The following is a 14,741-nucleotide window of genomic DNA, read 5'->3' as shown; positions in this document are numbered from 1 at the left end:
TTGCAGAATGGATGTGCTTAATGCCTGGGTCTCTCAATACACAATTCTTTTGGCATCATCATAGGCTCAGATCCTTTTTAAAATGCCATCTAGTCATCTTGATTTAAGCACAGAGTGGAAGCCTCAAATTATGAGACCAACTTAAGTGAAACATATGTTGAGTTTTAAAAGCTGCACCTAATTACCCATGAATATTTCCCTAGATGTCTCTTTTTAGTTGGACAAAATTATCTTTTTCAGACTTATGGACAATGGTAGACATTACAGAGTAAAATGAGCACTTATGCAAAATTTAGTCATTTCTGAGTCCTAAGGAGTCTAAGATGTTTCTAGTTATCAAAGCAGACTGTGAAACATTATCTATGCTGTGACGCCATTGAGGTAAAATTAGATATTGAAATGTAATTACATTCATTATTACTGTAGATCTAGCAAACTGAAGTCTTCTCAGAGGTGAAAAATACAAGAAAAAGAAATATTTTCCAAATCTAAAAGTAACAAAATTTGCTATTTAGAAAACAAATTTAGAAAACATTTAGAAAACAAATGTGCCTTTATATTCAGTTACTCTTGAGAAAAAATGACTTGAAATCACTCTTTAATTGCTCAGCATACAAAAATATTACATTTGTAAGCAGTCTGAGAGTGACAACAACTAGAAATTAATCTTAGCATTTAAATAAGACCTAATCAAATTAAGTTACTGGAACCTACTACTACCTAATCAAAACCTATTGCTAGAATCCAGGACTCCCCTTTTCAAGTACTTCTTTCCAAAGGTTAATTTCAACTGAAAGTTGGAATTTTAGTGTTCCTTAACAGAAATATTTCTATCAAAGAAGGGAATTTGAACCTTTGACCTAATTTCCCTTGAACTTTTTGAATTCACTCACACCTCTAAAGGCAACTTAGTCTTTCTGACCCAAGGGCCACATGTTTCTTCATTCATTTGCTCATCTTGCCACATTTCCCCATACATTTTACAAAGTAGGACCTGAACTTGCACTCCTACTGCATCGTAAATGTGACTACCTTGAAACATTCATCTGAAGTTGTCTCTTTCTAGATAAAGTTCCACAGTAACTGGAAGCAGCTCTTTCTATCCTGGGACATGCTGAACCTGACATCAAATCCTTGCCTAAATCTAATACACTACAGTGATTCCCAAACTTTTCTGAACCTCCTCTTTGAGAGTCTGATGGTGGCAAAAATAAGAATGCACAGTTGGACAATAATTGGCCCAAAGTTAAGCAAATTAAAAAGACTCTGAAGTCTCTCAGACTCCGAGTGAAGAATTACCAAAGTACAGCCTATTACCAAAATAGACCACTAAAATTTCTAGACATCAAGGTGCGCATATTAGCAACAGTGTTAAGTTCCAAAAATGAAGTTGCAAAAGAGTTTTGCTATAACTGAGAAATCTCAGATATTGTTGAAGTCTGTCTAGTTTATTGTGTTCAGAGGAATACCAAAACACTGTACTGTTAATTTGCTGTAACCTTTTTGGAATTTGTGACCTATTTTGGTGTGTTGTTTTTAGTCTGATATCCCAGCACACCCTGAATGAAAGAATGCTACAGTGGACATATCAAAACTGACAGATATGGAGCAAGACGATAAATGAGGGAAACCTTCCTGCTACCCAGTAAAGGTGTAGCCGTACGATTATAGCAGCAAAAATTATGTCATATGAACCTCTGAGTTCACTGAGCCCAACTTACAACCAAACACTGTAATGCCTTCAACAGCATCCCTTGAATTATTATTCAAACCTCTGTTTAGGTTACTTTTGTGAAGGAGGGCACGTTTACTTCTCAAATTATTCATTGTATGTTTGCACAGCATAGAATATTAATATTAATAAAATAAATTAATAAATATTAAAAAGGTATATTTTATTTGTTCATCATATTGAACTAAAATATTTTTGTGCTAACTTCTACCCTTTAATCTCTACAGGAAAATAAAAAGTGTGTTCAAAAAAAAAAAGCATTTTCTTTTGTGCTTGTTCCTTCTTTTTAGACTTCTTAGAGAATTGTTTAATATGCATATAACAGTGATGTAATTGCAGAATGCATTAAAAGCAATAACAGATATTGATATGAAGACCACTGCGGCAACACATGTCAAGGGTATAGGGTGACACATTTTGGCAATATGTCTGGTGCTTGGGAGCACAGACTCTAGGGCCAGGCCACCCTGCTTTTTGTTTGTTTGCTTAAACACAATGAACAGTTTATTGTAAGTGAGATGATGTGTTTTTACAAGCAAAGCAATTAGAAGTTTTAAAAAAGCTGTAAGAAATAAACATTAAAAAGTATTTTTACCTAAAATAATGAAACAATTGTTATTTTCTCCTTCTACTTATCAAACCATGAGTAAGTCTTAGTGTCTTTGATACTTGTTTTCTTCATCTTTATTCATGATAACAACAAGCTACCTCATAGGGTTGCTGTGAGAACCACATGAGATCATTAATGCATAAAAATATAGTAAAGTATTAATCAAATACTTATTAAACCAAATATTAATTAAATGCTCACTTTTCTTATAATTGATTATTATTTACTTAATCTATAAATTTTAATAACCATAGATATTAAGATATACCTCATCTGGAAGAATTTGCTTGGGTTTGTTTTTCATTTTAATTTGCTAGGGGCTGAAAAAAGAGAGAAATATAATTGGCTTTTTGGAGAATCTACACTACACTTCAATGTGGGATGTATTTTGAATCAGCTGAGAATCTTTTGCAACTGCAAATGCTGGAAGTCATCTCCTGAAATAGCTTCTCCAGGATGATTCTGATGCACGCACTTCCTGGAGAAACCCTAGGAGTGCAATACTTTATTGTGGCATTTATTTATATTTTTTTGCTCTACCAACGATAGGCCACCGTGTTTTGAATCCCCAGTTCTGGCCCTTACTAGCTGCATATCCTCAGATAAGCTACTTAACTTCACTGTGCCTCAGTAAAATGGTGACAATGTTGCGATGTACCTCATAGTGTTGTGAGGATCAAATGAGCTATCTCTAAAATATATAGAATAATGCCTGGCTTATAAAGATAATACTTTTGCTCAATGTCAATAAAATCACTAACAATCAAAAAGGGAGAGTAGGCCAGGTGCAGTGGTTCATGGCTGTAATCCCAGCATTTTGGGAGGCCAGAGATGGTTTGACGGCTTGGGGTGAGCAGTTTGAGATCAACATGGACAACACAGTGGGACCCTGTCTCTACAAAAAAAAATGAAAAAATTAACCAGGTGTGGTGGTGCCCCTGTAGTCTCTGCTACTCAGGAGGCTGCAGTGTTCAAGGCTGTAGTGAGCTATGATCGTGTCACTGTGCTGTAGCATGGGTGACAGAGGCTTTGTCTGAAAAGGAGAAAAAAAAAGGTTGAGTAAATTTCCTAGCACAAATAGATGTTTGAATAGAAATGAGATATCTGCTTTTAAGGACAGAGTGTGAAGTCCCACATCATGTATCTATTTGAATTAAAATTAGATTAAGGCCTCTTCCTATTTTAAGATCTGAACTTTAACCAATCCAAGGCAGATTTATAGAATACCAGGCTCATAACACTTTCTATGTAATCCTTTAAAATATGCAAGGCTTGGCAAGCATGTCACCTTATGTAGCTACTGTTCCACTTTATGCTGTAGGTTTCTTTTACTTGGAATTTGTGATCATTCAGGCAGTGAAAAGTCCCTGTTTATGGAGAAAATGGCTTGTGGAACCAGTGGTGTCTTGATGTGGGAATGGTAAATGGCCCTCATTTATTCACACCAGCAAGCCTGGCAGCTATGAAATTAAGTGGTCTGAAAGAAACAATGCTTCATTTCTTTAAGAATAATCTATAATTCACCAAATTTGTCTCTGAGTTTGGTTTTTATTTTTTTACTCAGAACACAAAATAGCAATAATGTTCATTATAATTGACATTATTCTGAACTGTGCTTTTTAAAATATACAGCTTTGGCAGGATCTGTGGACATCCCCTTTCAACAAACTGTCTACAGCTCTCCACATCTCCAATTAATCTAACACTCCCACGCAGAGCCCTTGTTGTGTCATCAGGCTTATTTCTTTTCCTTGCAGCTGTATTTCCAAATTCTTCCATCCTATTCACTGAGTTCTACAGGTGTTTTTCAGGACTGGAAATAGGCCTCCCAGGGCTCCATGGCTGGCTACAAGATCTGCTTTTAACACTGGACTCATAACTCTCCAAAAATATTATTTATTACTTTGCATAGCAAAAAATCTACAGCAGCAATTTGGTTTTATTATCAGCAGGAGAGTTTGTTTCTGTGTGAGAAGGAGCTGTGGTCTGAAGTTGGGTGTGAAACATATTTTCCATTAGCTACTGAGAAGTAAGTGAACTCTAGAATGGCACTGAAAAGTTAGGTTCTAGGGCTTTTCTGTTGAATCACCAGTTAGCAATCTTTTCTAGCTAAGGCTATTATAAATTGGAAACTTGTTCTCAATTTTCTATGGTTCAATTTCTTCTTTCCTGCCTGTCAAGACAGCACTTCAGAACTTGCATATAAAGTGGATATTCGAGAAGCTACAAATGATGAAAGTTTCAGATTAAGACTTGCTCTTAGAAGGAAGGCAGTCTGCAGCCAGTCAACCTTAGTTTCTAGACAAAATGAGGTCTATCTGAAATCTGATTCCAAATGACTTCAATCAACAGTTCAAAAACACATGTCTGTGGTACCCACAGCTACATCCCTTTAGAATAATTGCTACAATTTGTATTTTGCCAAAAGGCATTTTCTGGATACTATATAGGGTTTTATTTTTTAAATTGATACATAATAATTGTACATATTTATGGGGTGCATATGATAGTTTGATACATATTATGTGAAATGATCAAATCAGGGTAATTGGAATATATATTACCTCAAACACTACCAATAATTTATTGTATATTTCAAAATACCTAGAAGAGTGTTCTCAAGACTAAGAAACAATACGTTTGAGGGTCCTGTTTTTCAATAATGTTTTGTATAGTATTATAATGCCAAGATTAAAGGTCATGAAAATAAAAAAGCACTGGATGCTGAAAAGTCACACACAACCCAAGATCCATGATCTGAGGTAGCCTGATGGCCCAGTGAGTCTATTTACCAACCTGGTTTTATGTTTTGGTATGTCTTCAAAGTTAGCATAGAGTTCTGTGCAGTTAGAATGCTCTTTCACCAAACAATGCAGTCAGTCTTCATTCTCATTATTTTCTCCTTTGCCACTTGTTCATCCCTTCTATTACTATACTGCTGATCTATACCTGGGCTAAAAAAAAACAAAGATTATGAAAAAACAGGCAATTCAAATGTCCCCAAATAAATTAAATAAATTTGAGAAATTATTCAGAAGACAAATGAGTTATATTTTGAAAGTTAGTTGGTTAGACCTTGGAACATAATTCATTTAAAGTAATAATGCTTTAGAGAGTTGGTCAGTGAGTAGTGGTAGTTCAGTCAGTAGCTAGCCTAATCCAAAAAAGCCTGTTTTTATATTTCCAAACTTCTTGAGTAATTCATTTCCCCAACAACTCTCTGTTGAGTATTTGTGATGGGTCAGGCACTGTGATGTGATGAGCACTGAGAACACCACCACAAATAATAATAATAATAATAAGAAGAAGAAGAAGAAGAAGAAGACAACTATGCCTGCTATCAAAAAGCTTATGGTTTAGTGGGGAGACAAGAAATATCAGATAATTGAGAGACATTAAGATAAACATTTTTTTCAGGGGGAGATTCAAAATCTGAATCTTCTTACTTTTATGACATGGCTAATAAAAATGAGTTTTCAATTTGATCGATTTAGGCTGAGGGGGAAATAAGCAGTTCTCATTTCCTGGCCCAGCCTCATTGGTGTTTAAAGAAAATAAAGACCCCAGGGAGTAACAGGGCCGACATGCCAAAAAGAGAGACCCCTGCACTCAAAGCGATACCAGTGCCACGGTGGCAGATGGACATCACCGTGGGAAGAGATCAACTGTAGATAGTGATGTGGGGAGATACAGGACGGTTTGAACCTATATTCTTATTCCAGAACTGCTCCATCTCTTCTTTGGCCGTGGTTCCCAAAGGAACAGCATTTCTGACATAGAGCTGAGGGCTAAAGTGGGCTCAGAGGCAATGACGACCAACATGTCTCAGCAAGAGTGCAGCCATCTTATTTGGAACTTGTGAAGTCCCTGTGTCTGGGGCCAGCATTGATCCACACAGCTAAGTTTGCACTCGTCTTCCCTCTCATGTATCATACCTGGAATGGGATCCGACACTTGATGTGGGACCTAGGAAAAGGGCTGAAGATTCCCCAGCTATACCAGTCTGGAGTGGTTGTCCTGGTTCTTACTGTGTTGTCCTCTATGGGGCTGGCAGCCATGTGAAGAATGGAGGTTTCCAGCATCACCTTCCTACACCTTATTACATTCACCCATCTTTCTGTTTGTCATTCTTATCTCCAGCCTGGAAAAAGTTCATACTTGCTTAGATCCTTTTGTACTTTCAGATCCCCTTGGAGCAGTAGACTACCTTGCAGACCATAATAGTGGAAAAGTGTCTAGTTTTCCCCTTGTTTCTAAAGATGGAGTGGCTGTAAAAAATCTCATTTTTTGCCCACAGCTTGCCTACTCTCGGCCTAAAAGCAGTTATTCTTTCTCGGTATTGGGCTTTGATTTGTGCTGAGGGTCAGCTTTTGGCTCCTTCTTCCTGAGACAGTGGAAACAATGCCAGCTCTGTGGCTTCTGCCCTGGGGACTGGGGGTGAGGCTTTGGGTGCCACTGCCTGTGGGTTGCTGGCTTAAAGGACAATTCTGTTCATTGGTGAGAGCCCAGGCCATTAACACCTACGTAGTGTTATTGAAAGAAGAGAGGTGGGGGGTGGAGGGGAATTAGTCTGTCCCAGCTAGAGGGAGATAAACAGAGCTAGTTAGTTCTTGGAGCAGCTGCTTTTGAGGAGAAAATATATAGCTTTTGACACAAGAATAAGATCCAGAAAATTATCATTGAACATATTAATGGTTATTTCTTTTTCTTGGATTTCCAGAAAAGCCTCTTAATTTTATGCTTTCTCATCGAAGTCATGTACCCTTTTTTTCTGAAACTGAATTGAAATACTCATTTTAAAAAAATAAATAAAGAACAAACATAGATGAGACTTTATAAAAAAAACTTTCGTTTTAGGTTTTAGAATGCATGGGCAGGGTTTTTATATAGGTTAACCTGTGTCACGGGGATTTGTTGTACAAATTATTTCATCATCCATGTACTAAGCCCAGTACCCAATAGTTATTTTTTCTGCTCCTCTCCTTCCTCCCACCCTTCACCCTCAGGTAGGCCCTGGTGTCTGTTCCTCCCCTCTTTCTGTCCTTGTGTTCTCATCATTTAGCTCCAACTTATAAGTGAGAACTTGTGGTATGTGGTTTACTGTTCATGCATTAGTTTCCGAAGGATAATGACCTCCAGCTCCATGCATGTTTCTGCAAAAGACATGATCTCATTCTTTTTTATGACTGCATAGTATTCGATGGTGTATATATATATATATATATATACCACATTTTCCTTATCCAGTCTACCATTGATGGGCATTTAGGTTGATCCCATGACTTTGCTATTATGAATAGTGCTGCAGTGAACATATGTGTGCATGTGTCTTTGTGATAGAACAATTTATATCCCTTTGGTTATATAACCAGCAATGGAATTGCTGGGTCAAATGGTAGTTCTGCTTTTAGCTCTTTGAGGAATCACCACACTGCTTTCTACAATGGTTGAACTAATTAACACTCCCCCCAACAGTATATAAGTGTTCCCTTTTCTACAAAATATCACCAGCATCTGTTGGTTTTTTTGTTTTGTTTTAGCTTTTTAATAGTAGCCATTCTGACTGGTGTGAGATGGTATCTCATTGTGATTTTAATTAGCACTTCTCTAATGATCAGTGATATTGAGCTTTTTCTCTTATTCTGTAGGTTGTTTACTCTGTTGATAGTTTCTTTTGCTGGGCAGAAGCTCTTTAGTTATTTAGATATCAATTTTTTCTTTTGTTGCAATTGCTAATGCCATCATCACCATGAAATCTTTGCTGGTTCTTATGTCCAGAATGATATTGCCTAGGCTGTCTTCCAGAGTTTTTAAATTTGAGTTTTACATTTTTCGTGTAGAATGGGAGAATTATTAGGAGACTGAAGACAAGGAAATGTCTTCAGATTATCTAAAAAGCTAGGTGTCATCTCATAAAATATCAATTATTACATGTGATGTCAATGTTAAATAGGTTTTTAGGAAACATTATTGAAGAAATGGTTTTTGAGTACCTAGAAGTGGAAGCAGAGATTACTAGGGGCTCACCAAAAATAAATTAATCCTGTCTGATAAGATTACTTAATTAATAGAACAGAGAAAGCAATTAATGGAAATTTAAATTCACCAAGACATTTGACAAAATCGATTGTTACAATATTGTGCAAAATAACAGATAGAAAATATGGTATTTATTAAAGTACAATTTATGTAATTGAATCAATTTTTTTAAAAAGATCAAAGTATCTAAACTTGCAATAAGATTCTGTTTTGGCCAATGTTTATCGTAACTTAGATGAAGATTATACAAGGTATGTTCATCTAATGTAAAGTTGAAAAAAACCAGTCTGGTTTTTTCAGTTGAAAACAGTCTGGAGGGATAGAGTATTAAAAGACAAAATTAGAAGCTCCAAAGATTGTCACAGGCTACAAGAAAACAGACAAATCAAAGCTATAAGATAAAAGATGCTATAACTGACAGATAAAAATATCTAACATAAGAATAACGTTATCCTCAAAGTGATGCTCTAATAAATGTAAAAGGAAATATATGTGGAGCTGAAGTATATGATTTGTTTTTCCTAAGATGAAGAGATAATTTGTTTTTACAGTGTTTGCCAGGAAAAACTGAGGAAGAAAGTTGGACGCTTGTTTTTTGAGTGAGATTAATCAGGCTGGCTCATTTTTCTCTCTAGGAACACTCAGTTCCCAAAGACAAGATTTGTTCTCAAATTTAAGGAAGAGGTTGACCCAGTAATCTTACTTCCAGCCAAGTTGTTGAGTGAGTATAAAGGAAGAGAAACTTCATTCTCAGAAAAGAAAGATATGAAGAAAACTCACACCTGTGAATTCTTCTGAAAATAAAATCTAACAAACTAAAAGAACTTATAATAAATAACTTGACCTGGGAAAGTGTGAAAAAGGCCTGAGAGAAAGCATTGAATTCATTTAAACAGAAATCTCAGAACTAATACATTGATGGTCCACAAATAGACTATAAATGTAATAAATTGTTTAAAAATAAGAAAATAAATAAAAATTTGGAATTAAGGAGAGAGAATACATAATTATAAGTTGTGAAAATAATCACATAACCTTTTTTCCTGAAGTTTATTGAGGTACATATATAATTGAAAAATAAAAATTATACCTCTGGTAGAATTTAGCTGTGAATCCATCTGGTCCTGGATTTTTTTGGTTGGTAAGCTATTAATTGCTGCTTCAATTTCAGAACTTATTATTGGTTTATTCATGGATTTGACTTCTTCCTGGTTTAGTCTTGGGAGGGTGTATGTGTCCAGGAATTTATCCATTTCTTCTAGATTTTCTAGTTGATTTGCATAGAGGTGTTTATAGTATTCTCTGATGGTAGTTTATATTTCCGTGGGCTTGGTGGTGATATCCCCTTTATCATTTGTTATTACATCTATTTGATTCTTTTCTCTTTTATTCTTTATTAATCAGGCTACTGGTCTATTTTGTTGATCTTTTCAAAAAACCAACTCATGGATTCATTGATTTCCTGAAGGATTTTTCATGTCTCTATCTCTTTCAGTGCCAGAGGTACAAAGAGGAGCCAGTACCGTTCTTCTGAAACTATTCCAAACAACAAAAAAAGAGGGAATCATCCCTAACTCATTTTATATGACCAACATGATCCTGATACCAATACCTGGCAGAGACACAACAAAAAAAGAAAATTTTAGGCCAATACCCCCGATGAACATCTATGCGAAAATCCTCAATAAAATACTAGCAAACAGAATCTAGCAGCACATCAAAAACTTATCCCCCACGATCAAGTTGGCTTCATCCTTGGGATGCAAGGCTGGTTCAACATATGGAAATCAATAAACATAATCCATCACATAAACAGAACCAATGACAAAAACCACATGATTACCTCAATAGATGCAGAAAAGGTCTTAGACAAAATTCAATAGGTCTTCATGCTAAAAACTTAAGAGCTATTTATGACAAACCCACAGTCAACATCATAATGAATGGGCAAAAACTGGAAGCACTCCCTTTGAAAACGAGCACAAGACAAGGATGCCCTCTCTCATCACTACTACTCAACATAGTATTGGAAGTTCTGGCCAGGGCATCAGGAAAGAGAAAAAAATAAAGGTATTCAATTAGGAAAAAAGAAAGTCAAATTGTCTCTGTTTGCAGATGACATGACTGTATATGTAGAAAACCCTATTGTCTCAGTCCAAAATCTCCTTAAGGTGAGAAACAACTTCAGCAAAGTCTCAGGATACAAAATCAATGTACAAAAGTCACAAGCATTCCTATACACCAATAACAGAGAAACAGAGAGCCAAATCATAAGTGACCTCCCATTCACAATAGCTACAGAGAGAATCAAATACCTAGGAATCCAACTTACAAGAGAAGTGAAGGACCTCTTCGAGCAGAACTACAAACCACTGCTCAGTGAAATAAAAGAGGACACAAACAAATGGAAAAGCATTTCATGCTCATGGATTGGAAGAATCAACATCATGAAAATGGACGTACTGTGCAAAGTAATTTATAGATGCAGTGCTATCCCCACAAAGCTACCATTGACTTTCTTCACAGAATTGGAAAAAACTACTTTAAATTTCACGTGGAAACAAAAAAGAGCCCGCATAGCCAAGACAATCCTAAGCCAAAAGAACAAAGCTGGAGGCATCACGCTACCTGACTTCAAACTATACTACAAGGCTACAGTAACCAAAACAGCATGGTTTAGATAACAGACAGATAAATAGACCAATGGAAAAGAATAGAGGCCACGGAAATAATGCTACACATCTACAACCATCTGATCTTTGACAAACCTGACAAGAACAAGCAATGGGTAAAGGATTCCCTATTAAATAAATGGTGTTGGGAAAACTGGCTAGCCATATGCAGAAAACTGAAACTGGATCGCTTCCTCACACCTTATACCAAAATTAACTAATAAAGATGGATTAAAGACTTAAACATAAGACCTAAAACCACAAAAATCCTAGAAGAAAACCTAGGCAATACCATTCAGGACATAGGCATGGGCAAAGACTTCATGACTAAAACACCAAAGGCATTGACAACAAAAGCCAAAATAGGCAAATGGGATCCAATTAAACTAAAGAGCTTCTGCACAGCAAAACAAACTATCATCAGAATGAACAGGCAACCTACAGAATGGGAGAAAATTTTTACAATCTATCCATCTGACAAAGGGCTAATATCCAGAATCTACAAAGAGCTTAAATTTGCAAGAAAAAACAACCCCATCAAAAAGTAGGTGAAGTATATGAACAAACACTACTCAAAAGAAGACATTTATGCAGCCAACGAACCTATGAAAAACTGCTCATCATCACTGGATTAGGGAAATGCAAGTCAAAACCACAATGAGATACCATCTCACGCCAGTTAGAATGGCAATCATTAAAATTCAGGAAACAACAGAGCTGGAGAGGATGCAGAGAAATAGGAATACTTTTACACTGTTGGTGGGAACGTCAATTAGTTTAACCATTGTGGAAGACAGGGTGGCAATTCCTCAAGGACCTAGAACTAGAAATACCATTTGACCCAGCAATCCCATTAGTGGGTATGTACTCAAAGGATTATAAATCATTCTACTATAAAGACACATACACATGTATGTTTATTGCAGAAGTGTTCACAATAGCAAAGACTTGGAACCAACCCAAATGCCCATCAATGGTAGACTGGATAAAGAAAAGGTGGCCCATATACACTATGGAATACCATGCAGCCATAAAAAAGGATGAGTTCATGTCCTTTGCAGGAACAGATGAAGCTGGAAACCATCATTCTCAGCAAACTAACACAGGAACAAAAAACCAAACACTGCATGTTCTCATTCATAAATGGGAGTTGAACAATGAGAACAAATGGACACAGGGATGGGAACATCACACACTGGGGCCTGTCGGGGTGGGGGGCTAGGGGAGGGATAGCATTAGGAGAAATACCTAATGTAGATGATGGGTTGATGGGTGCAGCAAACCACCGTGACATGTGTACACCTATGTAACAAACATGCACGTTCTGCATATGTACCCCGGAACTAAAAGTATAATTTAAAAAAAGATTGCATAATCTGTGCAATGTGATCACTTGATTGATATACATATATATATGTCTATATGTATATACATACACATACATATATGTATGTCTATATGTATATACATACACACACGTATGTCTATATGTATATACATATAGACATACATATATATCTCTCACACACACATATATAGTGAAATGATTACTACAATCAAATTTATTAACATATTCATCACTTCACATAGTTTACCATTTTTATGTGTGTGGTAAGAACACTTAAGATCTGTGCTAGCCCATTTTAAGTATATGATACAGTATTATTAAGTATAGTCACCATGCTGTATCTTAGGTTTCCAGAAATTATTGATTCTGCATGACAAAAACTCTGTACTTTTTGATCAACATCTCCCCATTCCCTTATCCTGTAGCCCCTGGCACACACCATTCTACTTCTACTTTCATGAGTTTAACTGTTTTAAATTCCACATATAACAGAGATCATGCAGTATTTATCTTTTTGTGCCTGGCTTATTTCACTTAAAAATAATATCCTCCAGGTTCATTCATTTTGTCACAAATGATGGGATTTCCTTTTAAAAGGCTGAATAATATTTAATTTTTATCTATCTATCTATCTATCTATGTATCTATCTATCTGTCTATATTATATGCAAATGAATATATACAACTGGGCCTTTGTACCTGTGGGTTCCCCATGCATGGATTCAACCAATCACAGATCAAAAATACCAAAAACCAAACAAATGAACAAAAAAAGCTGCATCTGTATTGAAGATGTACAGACTTTTTCTTGCCATTATTGCCTAAAAAATACAGTATAATAACTACATACATTATGATAGATATTTTCAGCAACCTAGAGATGATTTAAAGATATGGGAGGATGTGCGTAGACTATATCCAAATGCTACACTATCTCATATCAGGTACTTGAGCATCCAGTGATTTTGGTATCCATGGGAAGTACTAGAACTAGTTCCCCCAAAAAACTGTGGAATGACTGATCACATATAATTTTCATAAATATAATGGAATATTATTTATACATAGATAGGTAGAAAGATAGATAGATAGATAGACAGTTTGGATATTTGTCCTCTCCAAATTTCATGTTGAAATTCATGTTGAAATTCAACCTCCAGTGTTGGAGGTGAGGCCCAGTGGTAGGTGCTTGTGTTATGAGGGTGGATCCTTCTTGAACTACTAGGTGCCATTTCAGGGTAATGAGTGACTTCTTGCTCCATTAGTTCACATGAGAGCTGGTGTTTAAAAAAGCATGACACCTCACCTCATCTCTTGCTCCCTCTATTGCCATGTGACATGCCTGCATCCCCTTTGCCTTCTGCCATGATTGGAGGTTCCCTGAAGCCCTGACCAGAAGCAGATGCTGGCATCATGCTTCTTGTGCAGTCTGTAGAACCATGAGCCAAAGAAACGTTTTTATAAATTATCTAGTCTCAGCTATTCCTTTATAGCAACACAAAAAGGACTAAAACTATATATACATATAAAATTTTTCTCTCTATATTATATATAATTATGGTACTCATTTTTTTTGCTACTGAGTCATTTGAGTTTCTCATATATTTTGGATATTAACCCCTTATCAGATGTATTGCTTCCAAATATGTTCTCTCATTTTAGAGGTTGTCTCTTCACTGTGTTGATTATTTCTTTTGCTGTGCAGAAGCCTTTTAGTTTGATGCAATCCCATTTGTTCATTTTTGCTTTTGTTGCCTATGCTTTTGGGGTCATATCGAAAAAAATCATTACCCACACCAATGTCAAGAATGTTTCCCCCTTTTTTTTACTAGAAACTATACAGTTTTAGGTCTTATGTTTAACTCTTTAATCAATTTTTAGTTCATTTTTGTATAAGGTGTGAGGTAAGTGTCTAATCTCATTGTTTTGCATGTAGATATCCAGTTTTCCCAACACGACTTATTGAAGAAATTGTCCTTTCCCCATGTGTTTTGTTGGCACCTTTGTCAAAGATCAATTGACCATACATGGAGTTATTTCGAGGTTCTCTATAGTGTTTTACTGGTCTGTATGTTTGTCTTTAGGCCTGACCCATACTGTTTTTATTACCATAACTTGTAGTATATTTTGAAGACAGATAGTGTGATGCTTCTAGCTTTGTTTTTTCTTACTCAAGATTGCTTTGGTTATGCAGGGTCTTCTGTGGTTTCATACAAATTTCAGAATTTTTAAAAAAATTTCTAGAGGGAGCAAGATGGCCGAATAGGAACAGCTCCAGTCTCCAACTCCCAGCACGAAGGACACAGAAGACCGGTGATTTCTGCATTTTCAACTGAGGTA

At 36.1% G+C, this 14,741-nt stretch overlaps 1 pseudogene; it reads left to right on the top strand.

Annotated features, from left to right (window-relative positions):
- LOC105520657 overlaps positions 1-6,404 on the top strand; it is a 33,472-nt pseudogene extending 27,068 nt beyond the window's left edge.
- Positions 6,405-14,741: the final 8,337 nt, after the last annotated feature.

The sequence above is a fragment of the Colobus angolensis genome, unplaced genomic scaffold, assembly GCF_000951035.1.
Source record: "Colobus angolensis palliatus isolate OR3802 unplaced genomic scaffold, Cang.pa_1.0 Scaffold383, whole genome shotgun sequence".
NCBI lineage: Eukaryota > Metazoa > Chordata > Mammalia > Primates > Cercopithecidae > Colobus > Colobus angolensis.
The sequence above is the reverse complement of the archived record's forward strand: the minus strand, read 5'-3'. Positions and strand labels throughout refer to the sequence as shown.